Raw genomic sequence first — 23,238 nt, 5'->3', positions numbered from 1 at the left:
GGGAACCATTGCTGTACAAGATTTCCTCCTCAGACTGTTATTAAGAAGTTATTTATGTATCTGTTGTTCATATTTTACAGACTCATACTCGTTGATCAAACCAAGAATTTTATTTAAAATTGTAGCCATGTCTATGCTCTTCAGATGATGATGATGGTGTCTTTTTATGTCTTGTCCTGTATAGTCTTGTCTTTGTGTTAAGTCTGCGTTTTTTGTTTTTTGTTTTGGGGGGGGGAGGGGGGGGGGGGTTGTGTTCTGTTCTGTTTGTTTGGTTCCTATTTTATTTTGACATTCTCCGATCTCGTGTGTGCTATGGTCATTTTTGCTTCTGCTCTTTGTTGTGTTGTCCTTTATGCTGTGCTTCTGTTTCTTCCATAGTGCCAGGTAAGTTCCTCGGCCTTGCCTTCTCTGTGTTTGTTGCATTTTGTAAAGCTGTTTTCAGTTTATTCCTCATTTTTCCGAGTCATTTTGGGTCCAACTAATTTCTGCCACACAGCCAACCTTGAAAGAAACACCCTTAAACCATGTTTTGAGTGTTGATGTTTCATTGTTTGTCCACCAGAGGGACCCTGCAGATTTCCTGTTGGCAGCAAGTGTTTGGAACAGGACAAACAACAAGCAGCTGATCTCAACAGAACAAGCAGCTGTATACAAAAAATATTTTTTGTGATAAATGAGATCATTTTAACATGTATTGTTATATTATATCAATAACTACTGACTCATAAATAAAAGCACATAACAAATGTTAACCTGTTTATCCTTCATGTGTCTGAAAAAAAGAAATTGTCCAACATATGTTTAAATCACAAATATTGGTAATGAAAAACCCTATATGGGCTGGGCAGTGCTTAGAGGAATATGACTGTTAGTCTGTCTGATCAACTTAATCTTGTATATAAAATTTATGAATATCAGGAAAAAGGAAAATGGTAAGCTTTGATTAACTAAAATCATCATTTAGCTCTATTTCTTGATTAACCTACATCAGGGGTGTCGAACTCCAGGCCTCGAGGGCCGGTGTCCTGCAGGTTTTAGATCTCACCCTGGGTCAACACACCTGAATCAAATGATTAGTTCATTACCAGGCCTCTGGAGAAATACAAGACATGTTGAGGAGGTCATTTAGCCATTTAAATCAGCTGTGTTGGATTAAGGACACACCTAAAACCTGCAGGACACCGGCCCTTGAGGCCTGGAGTTCGACACCTGTGACCTACATGGTCAAAGACTACATCATTTTCTTCCTGTTTTTTTTTCTTATGCTTCTCACCGTTCTTCAGTGAACCGGTTCAGTTCTGGTATTTGACCATGACTGACAAACAAAAAAGCTGCCAGAAAATCAGATTTACATTTTATGACATTTTATCAACAAGACAATTAATCACTTGATTGCATGATAATCACAATAATCACTACTTTCAGGCCTAATTGTAATTTTCTGTCAGTGAACCAACAGAATAATCAGCTAATGAGTTTTTACACACTGCGTAGAAATGTGAAACCATCGGGACTCCGAGTCGAGCATCGCTTTCTCTCTTATCCACACACCACTGAGCAGGCTAAGAGGTCAATCTGGGCAAGACTGACAGAGCGACTGATGACAGTCAAGGTCGACTTTTCAACAGAACTATCAAAGATTTATAGCCACACCTTGCAGCCTTCTCTTGAACCGTGGAAGCATAGCAAAGAGAGGCATGTTTACGAGCACACAGCAACCCTGCAGGCAACGCAGCGTACATCAAATGATAGCGGGATGTGTGGGTGCAGGGGAGAAATAAAATGTTTATGGCAGAGGTTGATGACTGGATTCTAATTTCACATTCAACATTTACCAGGTGTACCTCTCTGCCCCAAAGATGGCCAAACACGCTGGGTAATGGCATGCTGCTGCTGAAAATGATACGCTGTCAAAATGGGATGTAGACACACCCGCTTCCCCTCTCTACTCCGCTTTCAATTTTTATTCAGCACATTCTAGCGCACACTGTGATAGATGATGGAGAAGACAGGTGGTTTTCTACGTAACTTTGATGAGACTGAATACGTCAACATACCACATCTTATGAAATGCCACAGGTTTTGGCCAAAGGCATAAAGAAACAGAAATATATTAACAAAAAACCCCACCAAGAAATATTGAATTTGAGATTTGTTCAGCCATTTGTAATAACGTATTGCCTCTCCCTTGTGAAATTACAAACGGCTGAATCTCATCTCCAGGCTGCTGACACCCTTGATCAATGCTTCTGACAGTGTTTCAGCTCTGAGATGTACCTCTGAAAGTCTCTAACACTTTCACCTTTAATATTCTTATTGAAGCAAACCAGACAAGGCAGCAGCATATACACAAGAGCGCACCCCAGTCCTCTGCCAAGAATATGTAAGCCAGTCAATGCCAAGCCCTGTTTTCACATTGCTGATTGGATTCAATAGCAAGTGTAAGTATTCAGCATGGCCAGGCGAAGCCGAGCGTTTGTGACTATTTAAATAATGCAAAAAAGATGTTTGAAGAGGAATCTTAATGATGAAAAAAAATCTGATTTTATTGAGAAATGTCAATTTCTATTAACAGTCTGGGCTCAAAGAACACATTTTTGTCCTTGTTTAGCACTTTTCCACTTATCTTTGTAGGTAAATTAAAATAAATGTTGGGATGCTCTGTCAAATCTAAATAGAAATAAAATGAGATGATTTGCAAATCTCATAAAACCATTTGAAATTCACACCAGATCATAGAAAACACATCAAATGTTTAAATGGAGAAAATGTACAATACAGGAGGAAAAAGGAACAGGGCCATGTTTACCAGTCTGTAGCATCTCATCTTCTTTTAACAACAGTCTGTTAACATCTGTGAACTGAGGAGAGCAGCTTTTGGACTTTGGGGAGAGTAATGTTGTCCCATTATTCTTCATTTCACGATAGGCCAAATGTTTTCAGGTGGTTACGGGACTGGAGTGCAGGCAGACGAGTTCAGCATCTAGACTCTGTGTTATTGCAGGTTCTTGCATATTTCAGCAACATTGTGTTGTTGAAATATGCAAGACCTTTCCTGTAATGGAGACCAGGGGTTCCATCACCTCATTTGCATTGTTAGTAATTAATTGATTGGGAATTTTAAAAAAAAAAAAAAGTATAATAAAGAAAACACACATTAGTTCTTATGAATTCTTTATTAGGTTTATTTAATGTAGGATTAAATTGACAGCTTGTAAAGGTGAAGAGACAAGGGAACTGGCCATCCTACCTGTGTCAGAAAAGAGTCAAAGTTAGAGCTGCTTACATTTAATTATTTGTCAGTAACCTAAGCCTCTTGCAGGATGTGGAGCAAAAGATTGAAAGCAGCTCAATTACCTGCTTAAGAGCTCCTGGAGCAGACCAGTGTGCCAGGTTAGGGGAGTATGGTTAAGAAGGGTTTTAATTTAGATAGTAACAAGTGCCAGTCCATGGATATATTTTATTCCAGTCTCGCGTCATATTATTGGAAGTAACCTATAACTGCCGGCCAAAACTGACATTTCCCAAAAAGAGACCTGAATGGCAGCATGTGTTTCTCTGAAACCTGTATATACCTTTCAGTATTGATAGTTCCTTTCCAGATGTGTAGGGTGCAGTTTTGGCAATTTTATTCATTAACATACCCTTATCATCAGGAGACATGCAGTCTTTTGATCTGAGAGCTAATAACAAGCTGTGTCCTCTCTAGTCTGGAGAACACAGGGTCCAAGTTTTCCAGACCTCCTTCTTCCTAGCGGTTTATATCCCGCGATGCAATCAATCAATCAATCAATCAAAGCTTTATTCGCCACATGCAGGTTGCCCTGAAGTGAAATGGGACCCCCCCCCCCCCCCCCCCCCTGACCTTACACACACAACACAGACATTACATGGGGATACAAGTCGGAGATTGGTAGCGTTACAGAACAACACTGAAATGTACACAACAATGGGAAAAGTACAAGAGGAAAAAAAGAGACCTCTACTCATGCTGTGCTTCCATGGTAGGACAGCACGAGAACAGGACACAAAAAAACTCCTCTGCACAAAAAAGCACATAAATGTCCACAGCACAGCTTTGTGAAAGACGTGACAAGCCACAGGATTGGGTGGGGGGTGAGGAGTAATACGAAGCGAACACAGCAGCCGCCCTGCACAGCACTACCATTCCAGCGCGGCACACAGACCTGCCGTGTTCCCCCGCAGGAAACAAGCATCGAAGGCATTTAGAAAGGGAGGGGGATGAGTGTGTGCTTATCAGTGTAGGTGTATGTGTGTGCGTGTTCATAGTTCAGCTGAGACAGTGTCCTTCGCCCTGCCAGGCTAAGTAAACAGTCTTCCAGCCAACCCAGGTGGCCTTGCATGGAATGGGAAGGAACAGACTAAACACAGTCGTTATCAGGGTGTTGTTTTTCGGCTCCAGCCTAGAGACCGCCGCTGGTGCCAAAGGGGTATCCGCATGAAGTGATGGTGCTTTTTACTTAAGTGCGAACAGCTCATATGAATTTCAAAGCAGTTCTACAGTCCATCACTGGTCTCTCGATCTCCCGTTGGAGAGCTTCTCCATACTTGCGTTCTGTGATGTTGTCATTTCTTGTGCTCAAGGAGCCGATTTCTGAGAACTCACGGCAGTGTGCCTCCCCAAGATGTCATCCAATTTGCGCCCAGAGATCTTATTCCGAGCTAGCCCTTCCGAGATGTATCCAGTCTGCAATCAGAGATCTTATTCTGAGTATTCACAGCAGCCGTAGCCTCTCCAAGATCTTATCCGTGCTGACTCAATGAGCCCATTTTGAGAAACTCACACCTCTCCCATCATTCCAATCCCAGCGGGCAGCTTTGTGGGGGTTTGAACAGCCGGTTCCGCTTTCTTAATTCTTCGATAAGTCAGGGCCAAGCCAGCTCTGATCCGCCAAAACCCTGTTACCATGGTTCCGAATAGGTAGATATCTTCAGCACTCAGGCTCACCCAAGCCCAGACTTCTCGTTGAGAAAGGGGTGTCAAATGCATTTAGGGACCAGTTGATCCAATCCATAATTCCTCTTTTAGGTTTTAGAGAACAGACTGTGAGAGAATGTTCCAGGGAAAAGTAATACAAAAAAACACGAGACTAGACAAGGACATGAGGAGCTAAGCAGGGAAGATAAGGGAGAGGAGAGGAGAAAAAGTGCGACCGCCTTCGCTGAGAGCCAAACGAGAGGGTTTGGCTCTCAGGGTCCACTATTTTGCATGCCTTCCTCCACTTCTTCCTATCGAGGGCATCTTCTGGTGTAACATTCGCAGCCTTCATATCATCTTTGATTCGGTCCATCCAGCGCTTTTTTGGTCTTCCTCGTGGCCTATTTCCACCCAGATCTAATCGCTGGGCTGTCTTTGCGATGGAGTTCTTATCGCTACAGACAACATCGGTCAAGTCGTGTGAGACCCAGAGGCCACCTCAGCATCTTCATCTCCGTGGTGTGAAGGGCTTGTTCGTGTTTGGTCTTCGCTGGCCAGCACTCTGACCCGTAGACTGCCACTGGGCACACGATCGACTTAAGATAGATTGGCATTCTCTTGTCGCATAAGACTCCACTGACCTGACGCCACTTCATCCATGCTGTGTTGACACGGAGTCTGCCGCCTGGTAGTTTCGCAGTCCGAGGTGACAAGGGACCCGAGGTACTTGAATTGGGCAACTTTAGTCAGTGGCTTGCCGTTGATAGTGATGGTACTGTTGGTCTGGGGGCCACATTCAAGGTACTCAGTCTTCTTGATGTTCAGGTGCATGCCGCTTTCGGAGAGCCGGTCTTTTCATGCTTGTGTTTGGGTTTGCAGGGTTAAGCAGTTTTCTGTTTCTGATAGGTACACATCATCTGCATACAGGAGGCTCCATGGATGTGGTGATTGCAGATCAGCCGTCGCGGTGTCCATACAGAGGGTTAGGGGCGAGAGGGCCGAGCCCTGGTGGATGCCAACAGGAAGACTGGTGATGTTCCCGCTGAACATCGGAGTCCATTTCACATAAGCTTCCGGGGCACCATGAGTTCGTAGTGATCGCCAAATCAGCTCGTGGGGGACCCAATCGAATGCCTTTTCCAGATCCTGTAATTATTTACTTTTTAGCATCAGTTAATTTCCAGCCTTTTGCTGGGAAGTGTTGCTGCCATCAAATTCCAAATTAATTTTTCATGAAATGGAAAAATATCTTAGTTTTAACATTTGATATGTTTTCTACATTCTATTATGGATCTGTTTTAATTACATTTTACACAGTGTCCTAACTTAAAGGTTGTAATATCAAAATTTTGGATTTTTTTTCCCAAGTATTAATTGCTGTTTATTTTATTAATCCCAATTTTTTCCGTTTCTCCTCATTTTTTATATTTTTTGGTTCATTTTTATTTTTTAATTTCTATTTTCTTAAATGTCTTCTGTTTCCACATGCAGATGATATGCTGTCATTTAATAAATGTCATAAGATTAACATTTTGCCTGTAGGGTGAGAAAAATCGAGTGCAAAGATTGATCACACATGCCTTTCTCCCACTCCCCCAGTGATAGGGGCCTACAGAGGTAATGAGATATATCACGCAGGTCCACATCAGCATTTTGCTTGTTTGTCTGCAATGATATGTAAATAAGTGAAGGCACTATTTAAAAAACAGAAAACTCATGTGTGAAACACAGTCTTTCCTTTCTTCCCTGGTGTATTTTATGGTTAAAAACTTTATGAAACACTTTGGAAAACTCAGTGCATTTGCATGATTGGGTTATTTATTTCTGATTGAAAAATATTCAGATACAATCATTTAAATCAGAAGGATATTGTATATTTTGTGACGCACACTCTCACATGCAGGTGGCCCAGCGCTGCTGGTGACTGTGAGATGTGGACAGCTCATTACCATCTTTGTAGCCACCCACGGGAGCAAAAACAACATCAACAATGAACTCTAATGAGGCATGTTGGTGTTTTGTCAGCCGCTACAGTCTTTGTGAAAGGAGAATATAATATGCATATGAAAAAAAAAGGAAACAGTCATAAAATGATGCCCCCACTCTGGGGAAAAGACCCAATGCTGTTTCTCCGTAAATCACAAAATATGAAAAGAGAGTTTCTATAATGCAGATATCTACAGGAAAATGTATTCAAATGAGTTCAGTCAGCTGTCCCACCAGGAACAGTGATGAAAAAGTATGAAAACAACCCTTTTGCTTCTGCTTGCTTTGGAGTCCACTGGTTACCAGTCAGGCAGCCTCTGCCAAGACAATTTGAGGAAGCTCCAAAAAATGTCACATTTCGATCCCAAAAGGCCCAAATCAGATGAAAGGAAGTCTGTAGGAATCCAAGTCAATCCCAAGTGAGCGCGCTCAGCTGCAATTCAATTACACCAACGCCAGATAAATACACAACACAATCTTGCTGAGGGACAAAAGCCTGCATTGAACACAGACCCAGGGAACAGCAGTATCTCCTGCAGTCAGGATGAGAGCTAGCAAATTTTAAAAAACATATTACTGTGACGTTAACTGTTAATTTGGACAGATCAATTATAGTGCACAAAAGTTTGCTTTGCATACAAATAACTGAACCCCTGTCTGTATCTAGCCTGTAATTTTCTTGCCTCACTGTACTGCATTACTATCCAGTTTCCCCGCTGACTGTGCAATATAATACCCCAGAGAAACTGGACACGTTTTCCCCAAAGGAAAACTCCAAAGACAAAGATAAGGATACAAAGTCTCTCAAATCAGGTGGTTGTGTAGCTTGATGAGAACAGCATTTATTTGTGAAAAGTTAGTGCAGTCTTGCAAAAAAAATTTGGAGGACAACCTTTGTGCTGTCTTGCAAGTCTATCCCATCGCACTTTGAAAGAAACAACAGAACCTGGTTTGTTAATTTTCTCACTGACCCCTGCCAGGACACGCTGCATCTGTGACTGAATGCAAAGCTGGAGTGATTTTAGATGTGACAGTCGTGGCTGTAACATGTTTCTTTTTTATTAATTTAATGCTGACAGTATGCAGTGTTAGCGTATACCTTCAGGATTAAGCTGGCTGAGCTATTGAATCTACAGTATGTTGGTGACACATCACTGAGAGAAGCATCCAAGGACCAAACTATACATGTCCACACATGATATAGGAGGTCTGAGGGTCCTCCCTCAACACATTTTGATTTCTTGCATTCATTTGTTGCATTCTGGTGAATGCATTTGCATGCATGTATGAGTGTCATTCACGTTCTCACACAACAGCTCAAAAAGTTTGAATGAATGCTGATCAAGCTTTGTAGGGGTGTGAAGTAGGGTCTTGTTACTTAGTTTTAGATCCACCAAGGTCTTCAAGGTCAGCTTCATGACTACTGGTTGAAAATTGACAAATAGTCTTAGACAGTACTGTATAAATATTTAAAATGTGTCAAATTTGACCTTAGACCTCACCTTCAAAGTAATAATGATGCTGTGCAGAGCTGTTTAAAAGTGGTGTTAAAGCTATTTTTCTTACTGTCATTGTTTGTATTGGTGACACAGAGGCATATAGGGAACAATACATTGGGGTTTATAAAAATCAAGTTATTCTATTATGACTTTGTTATGTACATTACACTAACAGGTTATACAAATTTAACTACATTTACATGTTCCTGAATAAGTACAAAAAATGGGAACAAAATAAACTTTTTCCTAAATATTTAAACAAATGTACTAAACAATTAAATCATGTACTATATCCACATAAATAAAAAATGTCAGGTATATTAATGTTTTAACAGGCCAAATAACAAAAGCCTGCACACTTACTGTACTTACAATACTGTTCTCTTAAAAGGAAACACTTCCCAGAGCTTCATTCATCAGCTTCATTCATACAGGGAATCACAAAAATCATCCACAGGGCAGCAGAAAAACATAAATTGAAATATGATGCAGTGAGACTCTCAGGCATTCTGGATTGATTACGAATCATTTAACATCATCCCTCAGTAAACACGGATATACAGGCACAAATTACTTTTCTATCCTCTGTCGTGTTTCATTGGTTCCAAGTGTCGGAGCGAGAGGGCTAAGACTACTTTTGTGTGTTTTGTTTGAGGAAACTGACCTGCTTGAATGTCCGCGTGTTACCTGTTTTTGCTCACATAAGGAGTTTTGGAAGGGACACATGTCCCATGCATCCCCACTGAAATTTACACCTGCACATCACCAACAGGTACATTATATTCATTCATCCACAGTTTCTCTCATTACTGCAGGAGGAGCAACTGCAGCTGTGCTCACAGCCAGCAGCTGGATACCATCTGAGATCAGCCTTTTAATGTGGGTAATAGGTACTAAATGCACCATGTAAACTGTCATATCATCTCTCCTTTACAGATACCTGCTTATCTATATTATAACTCGACTAGACCAACACACCAGATGTTTATTTAGGCTAAACGGAAAATTAACCATATCATTTTAATTCCAAAGTCTGAGTATTAACTTGAGTGGATTGAGAACTGTGCAGGACATTTAATCCTTTTAACATGTAACACATTTTAACATCCAAACCTTTGTGTTTGAAAGTAATTCGTCACTAGATACACATGAATTCAAACAAGAGCATCATATTTAATATTTTACAGAAAATCCTTTTACCTTCAGACACTTCAGCTCTTTGATGTCATGATGTTTTTCTGCCTTTGCTCTTTTTTTCAGCTAGTAGGACGCAGCTCAGTTGGCCTGAGATGAAATGATTGACTCATCCAGTCAAAGATGTGGCATCTCTTCACCCTGAAAAGCACTTTGGCTGCTTTGCCCTTATGTTAAAGATGATTTTCCTGCTACATTGTGACGCCTTCATCATGAGCTTTTTTCATTTGATTCAGTTGTTTCCTTGTTTTTTGTTTCAGTACACAATCAGTCATTCTTCCTCAAAACAGCTTTTTTGAGGCTTGGCATTGATTAGCACCTTGATTTGAAATATTTATGAAGAAATAATCTTTTGTTTTGTCGACTGGCAAACATTTCTATTGATGGTGCTGTGAAAAAGTATTTTCCCTCTAGATCATTAAGCAAATTTTGATAATAGACAAGGATAACCATAATAAATACAAAATGCAACATTTTTTAATGTTTTTAAATACAGTTTTAAAATGATGACTTTGTAAAAAAAAAAGCTATCCAAACCTACTTGGCCCTATGCAGAAAAAAAATATTTGACTCGTGCAGTCACTGCAGATTGTCTGGTAGGCCTGTGCTCATTGGTCCACGTGCTGACATCATTTGCTTTTTGGGCAAGCCTTTGACACACCAATGAGCCGCTAACATTGAATCAACACAGAGAAACACTGGCAAACCTTTGATATCGCTGATGAGGCGAAAGCCCAATTTGAAGCCTTTGAATCAAGGAACCATATATTACATTTAATACTTCAATGTCAATAAAAAGCATGTAATCCAGAGTTAGTGATCTCAAATTTTTTATGCTGGGCAGAGAATTAATTTACACTAGTTTATTTTCAGTTTTAGGGCAAGTGTCCGTCATTTTGGGCAAATTTGTGAAAATGGTAGATTTGCTATGGAGCGTCACCAGGGAAATCACAATGGTTCTGTATTTTATTATCATTGGTTTTAGTACTATTATTATTATTATTAGTTGTTGTTGTTGTTGTTTTTGTTAAATTCCCAGAGAACTGAAACCCTAAATAATGAGGAAAAACTGCTGGATCAGGCAGAATGCCAGCTGTCTCTTCCCTGTCCACATCACGTCCCTCATTTCTGCATCTCACTCTCGTCTCCACAGTTCCTGCAGCGCAGCAGTCACGTTTGGCTCATTTCGATAGTGAGCTGCATCTAATGCAATCAGATCTGGATGAAGATAAAGAGTAAATTTAATAAGCTCCAGAAAAAAATATCGCCTTGTCTATTGTTGATATGCTGTATCCTGTTTTACTGTAGTTCAAATGCATCATAACTGGTGGTTGATGAACAAACGTATATATGTGGAAAAAAGAAGATCTGAATAGTATTTGTATTGCTAATAAGTCTCACGATGAAAGGCCTTTAGTGTTTGACACTAATAGCATAAACATCTAATAAAATTAATATAGTGTATGATCTAATAACAAGAGAAGGAGTGGCAGTTCTTTGATTTGTTTACTTTTTCACAGTTAAAATGGTTAAAAAGTAGATGATCAACATCAACAACAGGAAGGCTGTAGCCAAATCACAGCAGGAGCATATCCTTTTTACCTGTTTAGGGAGAATCATGGACACCAGTTAACTTCTGATGGGCAGAACAGGCAAATAGCAAACTGTTTCCCTGATCCTGAAAAATTTTTGGAGCTGAGGATATTTGGTAAATAGACTGATTGTTATACAGCACTGTTCTACTCTACTAGAGCACTCAGAGCACTCAAAGTGCTTTCTATCTAACACATTCAGATGAAGGCATTAAAGAGCAACTTGGGGTTCAGTATCTTGCAAAGTATACTTTGACATGCAAATGTAGCAGCCAGGAATCAAAACACCAAAATGTTGATTATTAGTTGACCTGCTTTAGGTCCTGGGCTACAGTCACCAATGTGAAATCTATACCCCTCTATGATTCTGAAAGATGGATACATTCATCAACAGCCGCCTGCACAAGATCCAGTATCCAGCAGCTAGAGAATATCACCAAAGAGGAACAAGAACAAAGTAGAAACAAATAGCCACAATTATCCTGAGAAGAAAGTGGAGTTTTAGGAGCCACGATCTTGGAAAGTATACTAATGAAATTAGGTCTTGACTTGGAATCCACAGGGAACGAGCAACAGGAGAAAGCTCAGGAACACAACATCTCTCAGGAGAAACAAGAGATCTGGAGAAGACTGCTCAGTAGCCTATTGAAGCTTGTTTCCACGGATGAAAAAACAAAACAAAAACAAACTGGCATACATAAGTTAAAATCTTGAGTTATTTTTTCAGAATTTAGTAACTTAGTAAATCATAATTATTTTCCCAATTTTTAAGTTATTTCCTTGGACGTTTGTATCAGGAAGTCAAATATTTGAGATACCTAACTCAAAATTCTAATATAATAACCTGAAAATTTGACTTATGGATGGCTAAAAAAAACAAAAAATCCATGGCTGAAGCAAGCTTCCATAGCTCGGAGTGGGGTGGGCTGGCAGGGAGAAATCAACGGCCTGTCCTCTTCATGGGGTAAAGAGGCACAGGAGACGTGACTGAGTTTCGTGCCCATGAGGTCTTTAACTCGCTTCAGCTCTTGGAGTTTGAGGAGGCTTTGGAGAGGAACTTTAAATTTGCCTCAAGGTATTCATAGCAAGCTGTGACTCAAGATGGGAAAACAGTACTTGGTTTACTCGTTGCACAGCCAGGGAAGAATGCTGTAGGCTCAGAGTTTGTATAATCTCAGGCGGTGAATCATCAGGCAGTTTGAGAAGCTAATGAACCTGACCATCAGGTTGTTGGTGGAAGAAGCAAAGTCTGAAGACGTGCCCACTACCCAGGCAGCGTTCCTGAAGGCAGTACAGACACTAGAGGCTGACTGTGATGCTGGCTCCCGTTTTCAAAAAGGGAGATTACTCGTTATAAAGTTGTCTGTGTTTGAAAACTCTGGTTTCTCTGCCTTTTTCAAGATAAAATGGTTCTGTTCATTTCACCAACATGACCTTCAAGGTGCACCGATGTGTATTTAAGCTGAGTGTGCACACACAGTCAGGATAAGGATTTGAGTGTACGATTTGCAGTAGATGTCTGTCTCTTGGCTGAGAGAAGAGTTGCCGCCCCACGAGAAGGAGTATCGAGATTGGAAAATAAGTAGAAAATGAGATGGAAAGTTGTCAACAGTAATGTGGGCATTGTACCAGATTGTTGTGGTGGAGAGAGAGCGGTACTATTAATTGATGAATCCTAAAAAGGGCTGCAGGTGTACATGTGAGCGTGAGTGTCTGCCTGTTTCTGTGTGAGCCGTGTGATGCACCTCGACAACCTCTCCAGAGTGTGCCCAGCCCTTTGTCCACTGTTAGCAGGGATACTGTAGGCTCCAGAGGCCCTATGACCCTAACTGTATAAGTATTTAACGGACAAAGGACAGCTGGGGCCGATGGGAATGTCCTGCAATTAGTTTTGCAAGCATTTAGTCATAAATGACTCGCTACATCAGCTTTCTCTAAATAAAGGAAACACACATCACAACCTGTAAATATTAAGCTTAGAGATGTGTGCAGAGATGCAAGTGTTAATTCCCAATGCTCCCATAATTCAATCATGTACAAATCTGCAAACTGCTAATGGGGCTGCTAATGAAATAAACACATCCTCACTCAAATAGGTTCTTAATTTTTCTCTCTGCTATTCCGATTATTAAACAAGTGAAAACTGGTACAGGTAAGACAGTAAAGATCTCAAGGGCAGCCTGAAGGAAAACATCTTCACAATGAAGCCTTGAGGGTAGAAAGGTTTCCAGCGTTCCCTGTAGATTCCCCACACTGCACTAAGAAGCACAGATCCTTCCCTGGAAACTAGAAACTGGTATTTTTATAACTTAGAGTAGTTTTGTTGGTCAAATTAAGCATTCAGCTGCTTCCAGAGTCTGTTTACAGATGTCCTTCAATTTATTCTTAGCAGGGCATACTCATTAACTCCAAGACAGGCACACATGAATCAAATGACCATCAGAGTACAAAATGCCAAACACTGCAAGGAAGTGAATACTGTAATCACCTCTTAAGACCGCCTACAGTAGCTTATGAGAAATAAGAGGCTGAACCCTATTCTCCATACATGTTAAAGCAGAGTATTTGGCTAAAGGTATTAGGTCAATGAAACAATGCAGCAATGTCTTAATGTAGCATTAGTTGGGAAAAATGTCCTCAGTTGTTTCGATGAATTCATACAATAATCTTATTGCAATAATGCTGTCAGAAAAGAGCATTTTTAGCAAAACAGACTGAGGAAAAAATCCAGCAATATCAAAATAGTGTAAGCAGAAGCAAGAGCAAAAATGACATTTCAGACCGGGAACCATAATATGAGTCCTGATTCCAACCTTTTTTTTTTTTGCTGTGTGTGTCATTCAATCGTCGTTCTCCTCTCTTTAATTAAGGCATAAAATGTCAGCATTAAGGTAATTTTCTCAGACTTCTAAAGCTGGCTCCAAAACCACATAAGACTCAATAAAATTTAAAGGCTGAGAATCATGCAGAGTAAACTGGCCTCGAGAGATTCCTTACAAGAGAAATGAAGACCCAAACCTGAAAATAAATCGAAAACTGGAGATACAGAGATGTCATGCTGGGCTAAACTGGGAAGATTAGTTCAGACGGCTTCTCACAGAAATCTTAAACCCTTTAGATTATGATACAATGCCCGATTTGCATATCTGAAAAGACCAGCAACTGGCTAACAGATCAAACACGTCTGAAAACTTGGGATATTGTAAAGGCTTCAGTCCCGATCATTTGCCAGAGTATCTTCCGAAGCAGCTGTGCACTCAGGAATAGTCAGGTGAGGTAAAGAAAAAATAAAAACCTCTCCAACTCTTTAAGAAATCTGAATGCCACTGTGATAACTGCTTCTACATTTGAGGACAAGGCTCTAGTGTGGAAGCCGAAACTGCAGGAGGGATTTCTTTTTGCCCACAGCAACATTGCCACCACCTGGCGGCTTTGATGCATGCTGCAAAAAGTAGGACGAAAACCTGCCTCAGCTGTCTCACTGACAGTGACCTGTGAGCATTTTCTTTTTTCCTTATTCTTCTTGTAAAAGTGAAGTGTTTAAAAACACTCATGAGACGCTCAAACGAGGTCATGAAGTTATCCCGGCGATACAAATCCCAAACTAAAAAGCCTCAAATGTCAAATGATTCATTAAAGCCATTTTTTTTGCCTTTAATCTGCACATATTAGACTATGCATTAAGCACATATTAGAAAAAAAGGTTATCTCTGATCTCACCACTGATGCATAATGAAAATATGGTGCTTAGTTTAATTATACAGAAAGCTCGCTATGCTGTGGGAAAAAAAACGGGTAAAAGGCCCTCCGCTGACTTTTGCATAACTTTGATCAGTGTGCCACCTAGTGAGGAGTACAACAGACCAGCACTGAGCAATGTGGGTTTCTCTTTTCTTCCTTTGAGTCAAAGACTTTAGTAAAACAAACCTCAGCGGGAGTGTCAAGCCGTCGGATGAACATAAAAGCCTCAGATGGCCCTTTGATAATCTGCCTCAGGCCACCTCTTCAACACCTCATGAAACCAGTCGGAGGATTGTGGCTCTCATTCAAATTCTTCCACTTGGGAACTCACACACGCGGGGGTCACACACAGGTAATTAATTTACAGATAACGGACGGTGCTCACTAAAATCTGGTAAACGGTCTCTGTTATGGTGAAGAGAACAAGTAGCTATGAGCTTATGTGTGTTCTCAAGTTGGGGGTTAAAGATGAATTGGTTTCGGCATCCTTAATAAGGCAAAAGCAGCAGAGAAAGAGAGTGAAATCTTGTATAAATAGTGTATAAATTAAAGAGCTTCTCTTATATAATACACTTTGTTGTTGCGCAGTGCACTCCAGGTGGTTCTGTGTTTTGATTTATTTTATCAGTGCACCTACTTCACTGCACTGTGCCTCTTCTAGTTGTACATCGGCTGGAAACTTCATACCCAAAATCATTCAAGCACATGTCGTTTTCAGCTGTGTAGGTGGAGAAAAAAGGCATAAGAGACAGTCGCAGCAGCAGCAGCAGCAGCGGAGGCACAGCAGCTGCAGAGAACAACAAAAGCACACTTTAAACCAATAAATCACTGCATCTGCATTGTGAGTGTTGTTGGAGAAACTTTTCCCTCTTTGCAAGACAGGTCTCAGTGTGAACCTCGTCAGTAATGTTTTGGTAGCTGAAAAAGTTCCCCAGCTGTGCTGCGAGTATCACAACACAATGCGGCAGGAGCTAGAAAGGCACAGCACAAAATGGACCCGGGAAAGCAAGGTGAGTCACTTTGAAACGGCTGCTTTCAGTAGAAAGTTTCCAAGCAAGAAAACAAGCTTAAGGAGAAACTTTGAAGATGCAACTGGCAGACAGAAGAGAAGAAACTCTTGCATCGGCTGAGATATGGAGGGGAAATCGGGATCCTCTCGTCTTTTTACAGTCGGGGTAAACATTGCTTGTTAGAGCAGACCTATGAGAGCTCAAACATGACATTTCAAAATCCAAAGCTGCACGCAGGAATACTTTCGAAAAGCCGGAGCTACAGGCAGCACCAGTGACAAGGCTGCCTCCAATTAGGACTGTTTGTGAGAAAGTGTCTGAACCCGTCTCGCAGGGCAGATGAAAGTGGGTCAGAGCCACATATCTTTGTGGCGCTGCACAATGGCAGGTAGCACACACGACTCACCAACTTGAAGTATGACAGATGGGGATTAAATATCTGAACTCGGAATTTGCTCTTACATGGGGGTGACAGTTCTGAATCCATTATTGGTATCAGCCACTTTGATGCTCAAAATTCAATTTCAAAACAGGTTTCTATTAGGAGATGAGCCACTCTGACTGTAGACTGCAGGTAATACTGCTATCATTCATTAACGCGTTTCGGCGCACGTAAACAACTCGGAGAGTTCAAAGGCACATAAGCTCAACATTTTTACCAAGTTAGACGTTCCTGTGTGGGGAACTGTTGCCAGCACATCTCGTGGGCTTTTTCACTTCCCTCTCACATCAAAAAACGTGTAAGTTCTGCATATTCACATGGCCGCTACTCGTGAGCTTGGAGAGGAGAGAGCTGAGCGCTGTTTAATGATGCTGAGCATGTCTCTTCAAGTACACGTCTGTGGAGGACAGCTTTGACCGAAATGACATCAGAATTGTGGTGCAGAAAGCATTTGACATAATTGCCGATCCACAACTAGGAGGAAGCCTCTGATTTCTAATATGTGTTCAGCATCTCTGATCTTGCCTCTGGCTATATGTTTGGTAGCAAGAAGAGGGACAAAATAAGTGGTTTATACAAACTGATCTTAAGAGACTGTGCTATAAAGGTCACGTTAGGTTGCATTTTTGCATTTGCAAGTCCTGTTTTAAGATATCACTGCAGTGTTCATATTTACTGTCTTTGGTTTACATGTGCAGTTTTAGTTTTCTAGACATACTAATACTGTGTAAACGTCTTGAGTCACCCCTCATTTCTTTATATTTTCCTTTCAAAGACCCAGACACTCTTGTAGGTTTCTAAAGTGGTCTTAAGGAACAGTTCTCCATCCTTTCTGAAGGTCTTTCAGAGTTTTTCTTTGGACATTGGCTACCTTTTCACTCATTTTCAGTCCCGTACTTGTACCTGACTGTTTTCTGAAGAATGTTTTTGTTTGTTTACCCACTTGACACTGACCTATGAATCATTCAAGCATAAAAAAGGCACCTAACCAGGTATGAACCAGTATTGTGTCTACGCATAATTTTAATTTTAATTGTAATTTTGCACCAAAAAGGTGATTCCAAAGAGTTAATACTTGGCATATCTTTCCAATGTGTGCAGTGTGTCGTTAAACATTTTGGTGAAACAGAACAAGAGCACAAAAGAAGATGTGGCAAAGCTGAAAAACTATCTACAGCACATGAACAGCATCTGAAAGAAACGGGGAAAAAATCCAGGGAAGACCTGATGAAGGATCTGAGAGTTGCATCTGGCAGTGGATCCATCTAGCGTTCACTGAAGCTTCATCAGACATGATTTCAGTTTAAGGGCGGCTGTCAAGAAGCCATTCTTAAGGAAGGAAAACAGGGCTGAGGTACGCCCCATTACACAAGAACTCAACTGAAAGTCTGTGGCAACGGGTCTTATGGAGTGATGATAGTAGTTTTTTTCAAATAGTTTTTTCATAGCATGAACACAGGAGGTACAACAGTGAGTTGTCAGCCAGTAGTGTTGCAGATGTTTAAAAATTGATGGACCTATGAATGCAGAAAGGTACCATCAGTTTTAATACCATCTGGAAAGTGTCTGATTGGCAAGAGCTTCATTTTTTATCATGACAATATCCCAAATTCACTGCCAATGCAGTAAAAGCATACCTGGACATTAAAACACAAAATCGAATACTATCAGTCATGAATCGGCCTCAGCAGAGCCCTGATTTCAACATAACTGAAGAAGAGCGGGATCATCCAAAAGGCATTCCGAAGAAGAACACTGTGCCTAATTCCTATTATTCCAGCTAAATAAGAAGGATGACTAAAGATTGTTTCCCCTTTGCATATGAATAAATATCTCAGAATTAAGAAAAAGTGCTATCAAGAATTGAACGCCAAAGCTGCAACTACTAATCAAATAAGTAATTAGTCTATTGACAGCCTAACGTTCACATTTGAAATGAAGGCTATATAAGTCACGGGACTGATTTTTGGTGGCTAACAAAGGTCAAAGGTGAAGCCTGTGGAGTGGTGTTATTTTCCCCACTGAATGTCACAGTGGGTGAGGAATCACAGATGCACTGTGTTACCACAAATGTTTACATGATCACACATAATTTTTTTAATTTTTACCAGTGTTTTTTTTGAATGATTTACCTTCACTTCTCTGCATCAATCTGAGAAAGATACAAGTTAGAACGGACAGCTCTGCAGACTCATGCAGAAATCACCCAGGACCTTTATAAGAAGATTACGTGTCTTACGTGGCCAGCTAATGTAGCACAGGCCACATGTGTGACTCTTACAGACATTAAGACATATTATCCAGGGGCATGTGTAGAAAGCAGCACCTGATATCACGGTGGTGGCGGACACGGAGACGCGCTATTCTACAAACGTACACACACTCTTCATTTCACAACTGTCATGTAAACTCTGTCCCACAGTGTAATGGTGTTTAACAATGAGAGCTGCTTATCGCGAGCTCTGGAAAAGTGAACCCGACTCCTTTCTTTGAGCCACACTTTGTAGACATCTTAAGAAACTGTTGGCATTGAAAATGCTGCTCCTTCCTAAATTGGTGGCAAATCACATGTACAGTGGAGCGTCTCAGCTCAGGAGAATATCGGATTAATAAGGCGTAGGCTCCAATGGTTCTTCTCATTAGTGTTTACAGTGTCAAAACATCACTGAACCCTCTGAAAGTTACCAAAAAGTGCTACTTTTTCACAGCGGTGACGACAGAAACTAAAGCCTCTTTTTAGTAGAGAAAAGCTTCCAAATATTGCATGTTTTAATTTTCTGATCACATGCAGGGAACGAATCCAGTTAAAACTGTCTTTAGCACAGATATACATGCAGTATGCAGTGTCACTCCCATCCTTTAATGGCGTGCCCTGCATGTTAAAGAGAGGAACCCGAGAGAATCGGCTATATTTCATCACCACAGGAGCGCCTGCACTAACTAGTGATGCATATTTATACAGACTCAGAGCACACCAGATTCTTCTTTTGGTCGACGGTGCTGTGAGTGCCGAGGAGTGGGAAGCCTAAATGGAAAAGGGTAGTATTTGCTGAGACGACCCCTGCCTGAACTCGCAACCTTTTCTTCTGCATACTGTGTATTTGTATGTAGAGGTGGGTGGATCGCTCCATATATTGATAATATTGATACAAATGCTGGTAATGGTATCAATAATAGGATCAATGCCTGGTTTCTAGCATCTAAGTTCAGTATATAACTCACTGATTTATTTTTATTTTATTTTATTTTATTTTAGGAAATGTACACTATGAAAAATACCTTAACATTTTTGTGTTAATTGTCACGTCTATTTTATTTTTAGCCTATAACACATTTAAACAACAGAAGCTGACCCAAGGTGCTTTAGAGACAGCCACATCTACACTAAAGTTATCCAAAATACCAAGTTTCAAAATACATGAAAAACTGAAAGGCGTGGTTTTTATTGTGTTAAATCGTTATTGTTAAGTAAAAAGCACAATTGCAAATTGATGGTGGTGATGTCATGAATCATGACACGCTGGTCTCTCCTACATAAGCTGCCGTTATAGGTTAAAAGTATCAGTACTGGTAACGGTAACAATGACCCTGTATTTACTTACCATACCATACCAGCTTTATTTATAAAGCACTTTAACATGAAACCAAGGTTCACAAAGTGCTGTACATATACAAATAGCATAAGCATAGTAAAATAAAATAAAATATTATAAAATAAGATAAGCATAAGCCAAATAAAATAAAATAAAACATGTTAAAAAAAATTGAGTCAACCCCTTAAAGAGTGCCAAAGGCTTCAGCGAATAAATATGTTTTAAGAAGAGTTTTAAACTCAGAAAGAGATGAGCCCTGCCTAACGTGTAAGGGCAGATCATTCCACAACTTTGGAGCAGCTACAGCAAAAGCACGATCACCTCTAAATTTATACTTAGTTCAGTACTTCGTATCATTAGATGCCAAAATAGACCACAGCAGTAATTGCAGGTCCCTTGGGGGATTGATCAGGGCTCATCATAATTGCTTATGTCATGCGTCAAATTTGCATTTCTTAGGTTTCTCACACACATTTCCACTCGTGCACATCCTATGCCGCTGATCTTACTGATTTGCGCACATCATTAGTTTTGTATGTAAGTTTGCTTCATAAATTAAGCTGCTGAACAGTGTGCTCACCCTTTTGTTGTTGCTTGGTGACATTACTATCTTTCCGAGCTGTATCATAAATTATGAAACATTTCCAGCTGGGTTTTTATATCTGTCAAAGTGGCACTTTTCTTAATCTACACCCCCCTTTTTTGTTTTGTTTTTTCCTTTTTGAAATACATACTTCTATATACTTTCAGTTTTCCATGTGAACATTGTGCTGTAGCTGCTGTGCCACTGTGTCTCCTTCTCTTTCTGTTTCGTTGTCTTCTCTGTGGTGGATTATGACAAGATTATGAGACGAACACTGATGCTTTGGGAAGCAGCTCAGCGTTTGTGTAACTAAGGAGGAAAGGGGAAAAGAGGCCAGATGTAGTGGTTGTGCTGAGGCAGATATGCACATTCAGCACTCAGGCAGAGAGCTCAACGATGCAGAAACCACGGGAGGGACGTAAACGGCAAATCAGAAAATGCTCTCTAGGTGTACAAATATATTAATATCATTTTTCATCCGAGCAGTGCTGAGTGTTTTGTTGTTTTGTTTTTCTGTCCACCACTTGCGACTTCACTGTGTGTTTTTACCTTGTTTGGAACTTGAAAATCCATTTTGACAGTTATGTGCAGCCACAACAGTTTAAAAAAAGAAGAAAAAGGATGCACACAGTAATCATACCGATGCCAAAATGAGCAGGATTAGCTTCTCTGTGAAATCTGCTGTTGTTCATATCTTAAACACTCTCCTGGCACTTCAGTGTGTGCACACAGGAGATCGAGCAGTGACAAATTTAGCCGCTTTAAAGTGGTGGAGATGAGTGACTATTAAATCCGAGTGATGTGCTCGCTGAGCGCGCAGTATTCAGCTTATGTGCATCCACTTAAAATTTTGCAATAACCCTGTGTTTCCTGTGAGGGCGTGTATGTGTTTTTGCAAGAGAGCAACAGGGAGAGACAGAGCAGATTAGGCAAAAGAGAGCAAGAGATGCATCAATTCAAAGTGTGAGAAATGACTAAAATCCTTACAGAATGAAACACTGTACAAACTGCAAAGCATTTTGTCTGGGAGACACATGGAAACACTGGGGTTTGTGGTATTGCAGGAATAAATCGGTTTTCTTGCTACAACCTGGAATAACAAAGCAACATCCAGGCTGGAACTAGTTTTCCTCTGGAAAGTGAAGCACTACCTTCTTTCCGAAAGGCATTTAAAAACCTGAGTTATACATAACATTTTTTTTTTACTTTGGAAGTCAGTAATTGACAAAAAAAATGTTACCTGTTTGCAGATTTTTCCCTCCATTATTTTTTTTTTTACCAGTTTCTTCAGGCCTGAAATGCAAATCCACACCATAGTTTGTGGCTCACTATAGTTTTAAACATTTAAAAGGGGATTATTACAACATGAATTTGAGAGTTTTGATATATTTTGCATGATTTGCATGTTCCTTCAGTGATAAACTCTGGTGACTTGGGATTACCAAACTACACTACATTCGCAGTAGGGTATATACACATCAGATGTCATGAAAAAAAAAATTAAAATGAGATGAGTTTATATGACAATTAAATTACATTTTAAATTTGTCCACGTTTGTCATAATCATGGTGCCAGTCTAGGGTCAAGTGAAGAAGGCCTCAAGCAAACAAGCCTAGAGACCATCTGGCAACCACCAGTCACTAAGGAAAAAACCACTGGCTAGGTAGTCAAGGAGTACACATTTTTTCTTCTTGTGACTGGTCGTTACATGTTTAGTATACAGACTTCAAATAAAGATGGATATGGCAACCATAACGCGGTGGTTTGTGAAGTCCCACTGTGAAGGCTTAAGCTGAGATTTATTGGTTTAGTATAACTGAAAACCTCAAAACGCTACATGCTCATACATTGGCCTCTCACAACCCGAACTCCAAAGAAGTTGGTTTGCTGTGTAAAATGTAAATAACAACAGAATGTAATGAGTTGTGGAACAATTTCAGAAAAATGTTCTTTAAAATTGAGATTAAATTAAAATGTTATAATATCACCAGAATGTGCAAGGGACAATATTGGATCAATCTGTGATCTTTAGATCCTCAGTGAGCAGTGGATTAAAAAAAATCATGATTCTGTTATGGAAATAACTGCATGGGCTCAGGAACACTTCCAGAAATCATTGTCTGTAAACACTGTGACATCCATAAACACAAGTTAAAGCTCTTTCATGGAAAGAAGAAGCCACATGTGAATATGATCATGCCACTCTCTTCTATGGGTCAAAACCCATTTAAAATGAACTGAAGCAAACTGGAAAGCTGTTATGTAGTAAGACAAATTGAAGTTTGAATATTTTTTAAAAATCTGGACTCCGGGTCCTGTGGACTAAAGATGAGAGCAAGCAATCAGTTTGTTTTCAGCCTTCAGATCAAAAAGCTTCATCGCTGATGGTAGGGGGTGCATTAGTTTCTATGGAATTGGCAGCCTGCACATCTGGAAAGGCAACATCAGTGCTGAAAGTTGTATGAAGATTTTAGAGCGACATATGTTCCTATCAAGACGACATCTTTTTTAAGGAAGGCCTTGCATATTTTGGCAAGACAATGCTAAGCCACATACTGCATCTATTCCAACAGCGAGTCTGGGAGCTGAATTGGCCTTACACCAACCGAAAACATTTGGCCCATCATGAAAAGACAAACATAACAAAGAAGACCGGGA

General features: G+C 40.3%; 1 protein-coding gene across 1 annotated transcript in view; it reads right to left on the bottom strand.

Moving 5' to 3' along the window:
- The window catches only part of kaznb (kazrin, periplakin interacting protein b), a 139,065-nt gene that overhangs the window by 108,201 nt on the left and 7,626 nt on the right, over nucleotides 1-23,238 (bottom strand). The window lies entirely within an intron of this gene.

The sequence above is a fragment of the Neolamprologus brichardi genome, chromosome 5 (assembly GCF_056152115.1).
Source record: "Neolamprologus brichardi isolate AB-2024 chromosome 5, ASM5615211v1, whole genome shotgun sequence".
Taxonomy (NCBI): Eukaryota; Metazoa; Chordata; class Actinopteri; order Cichliformes; family Cichlidae; genus Neolamprologus; species Neolamprologus brichardi.
This window is presented reverse-complemented; position numbering and strand designations above follow the sequence as displayed.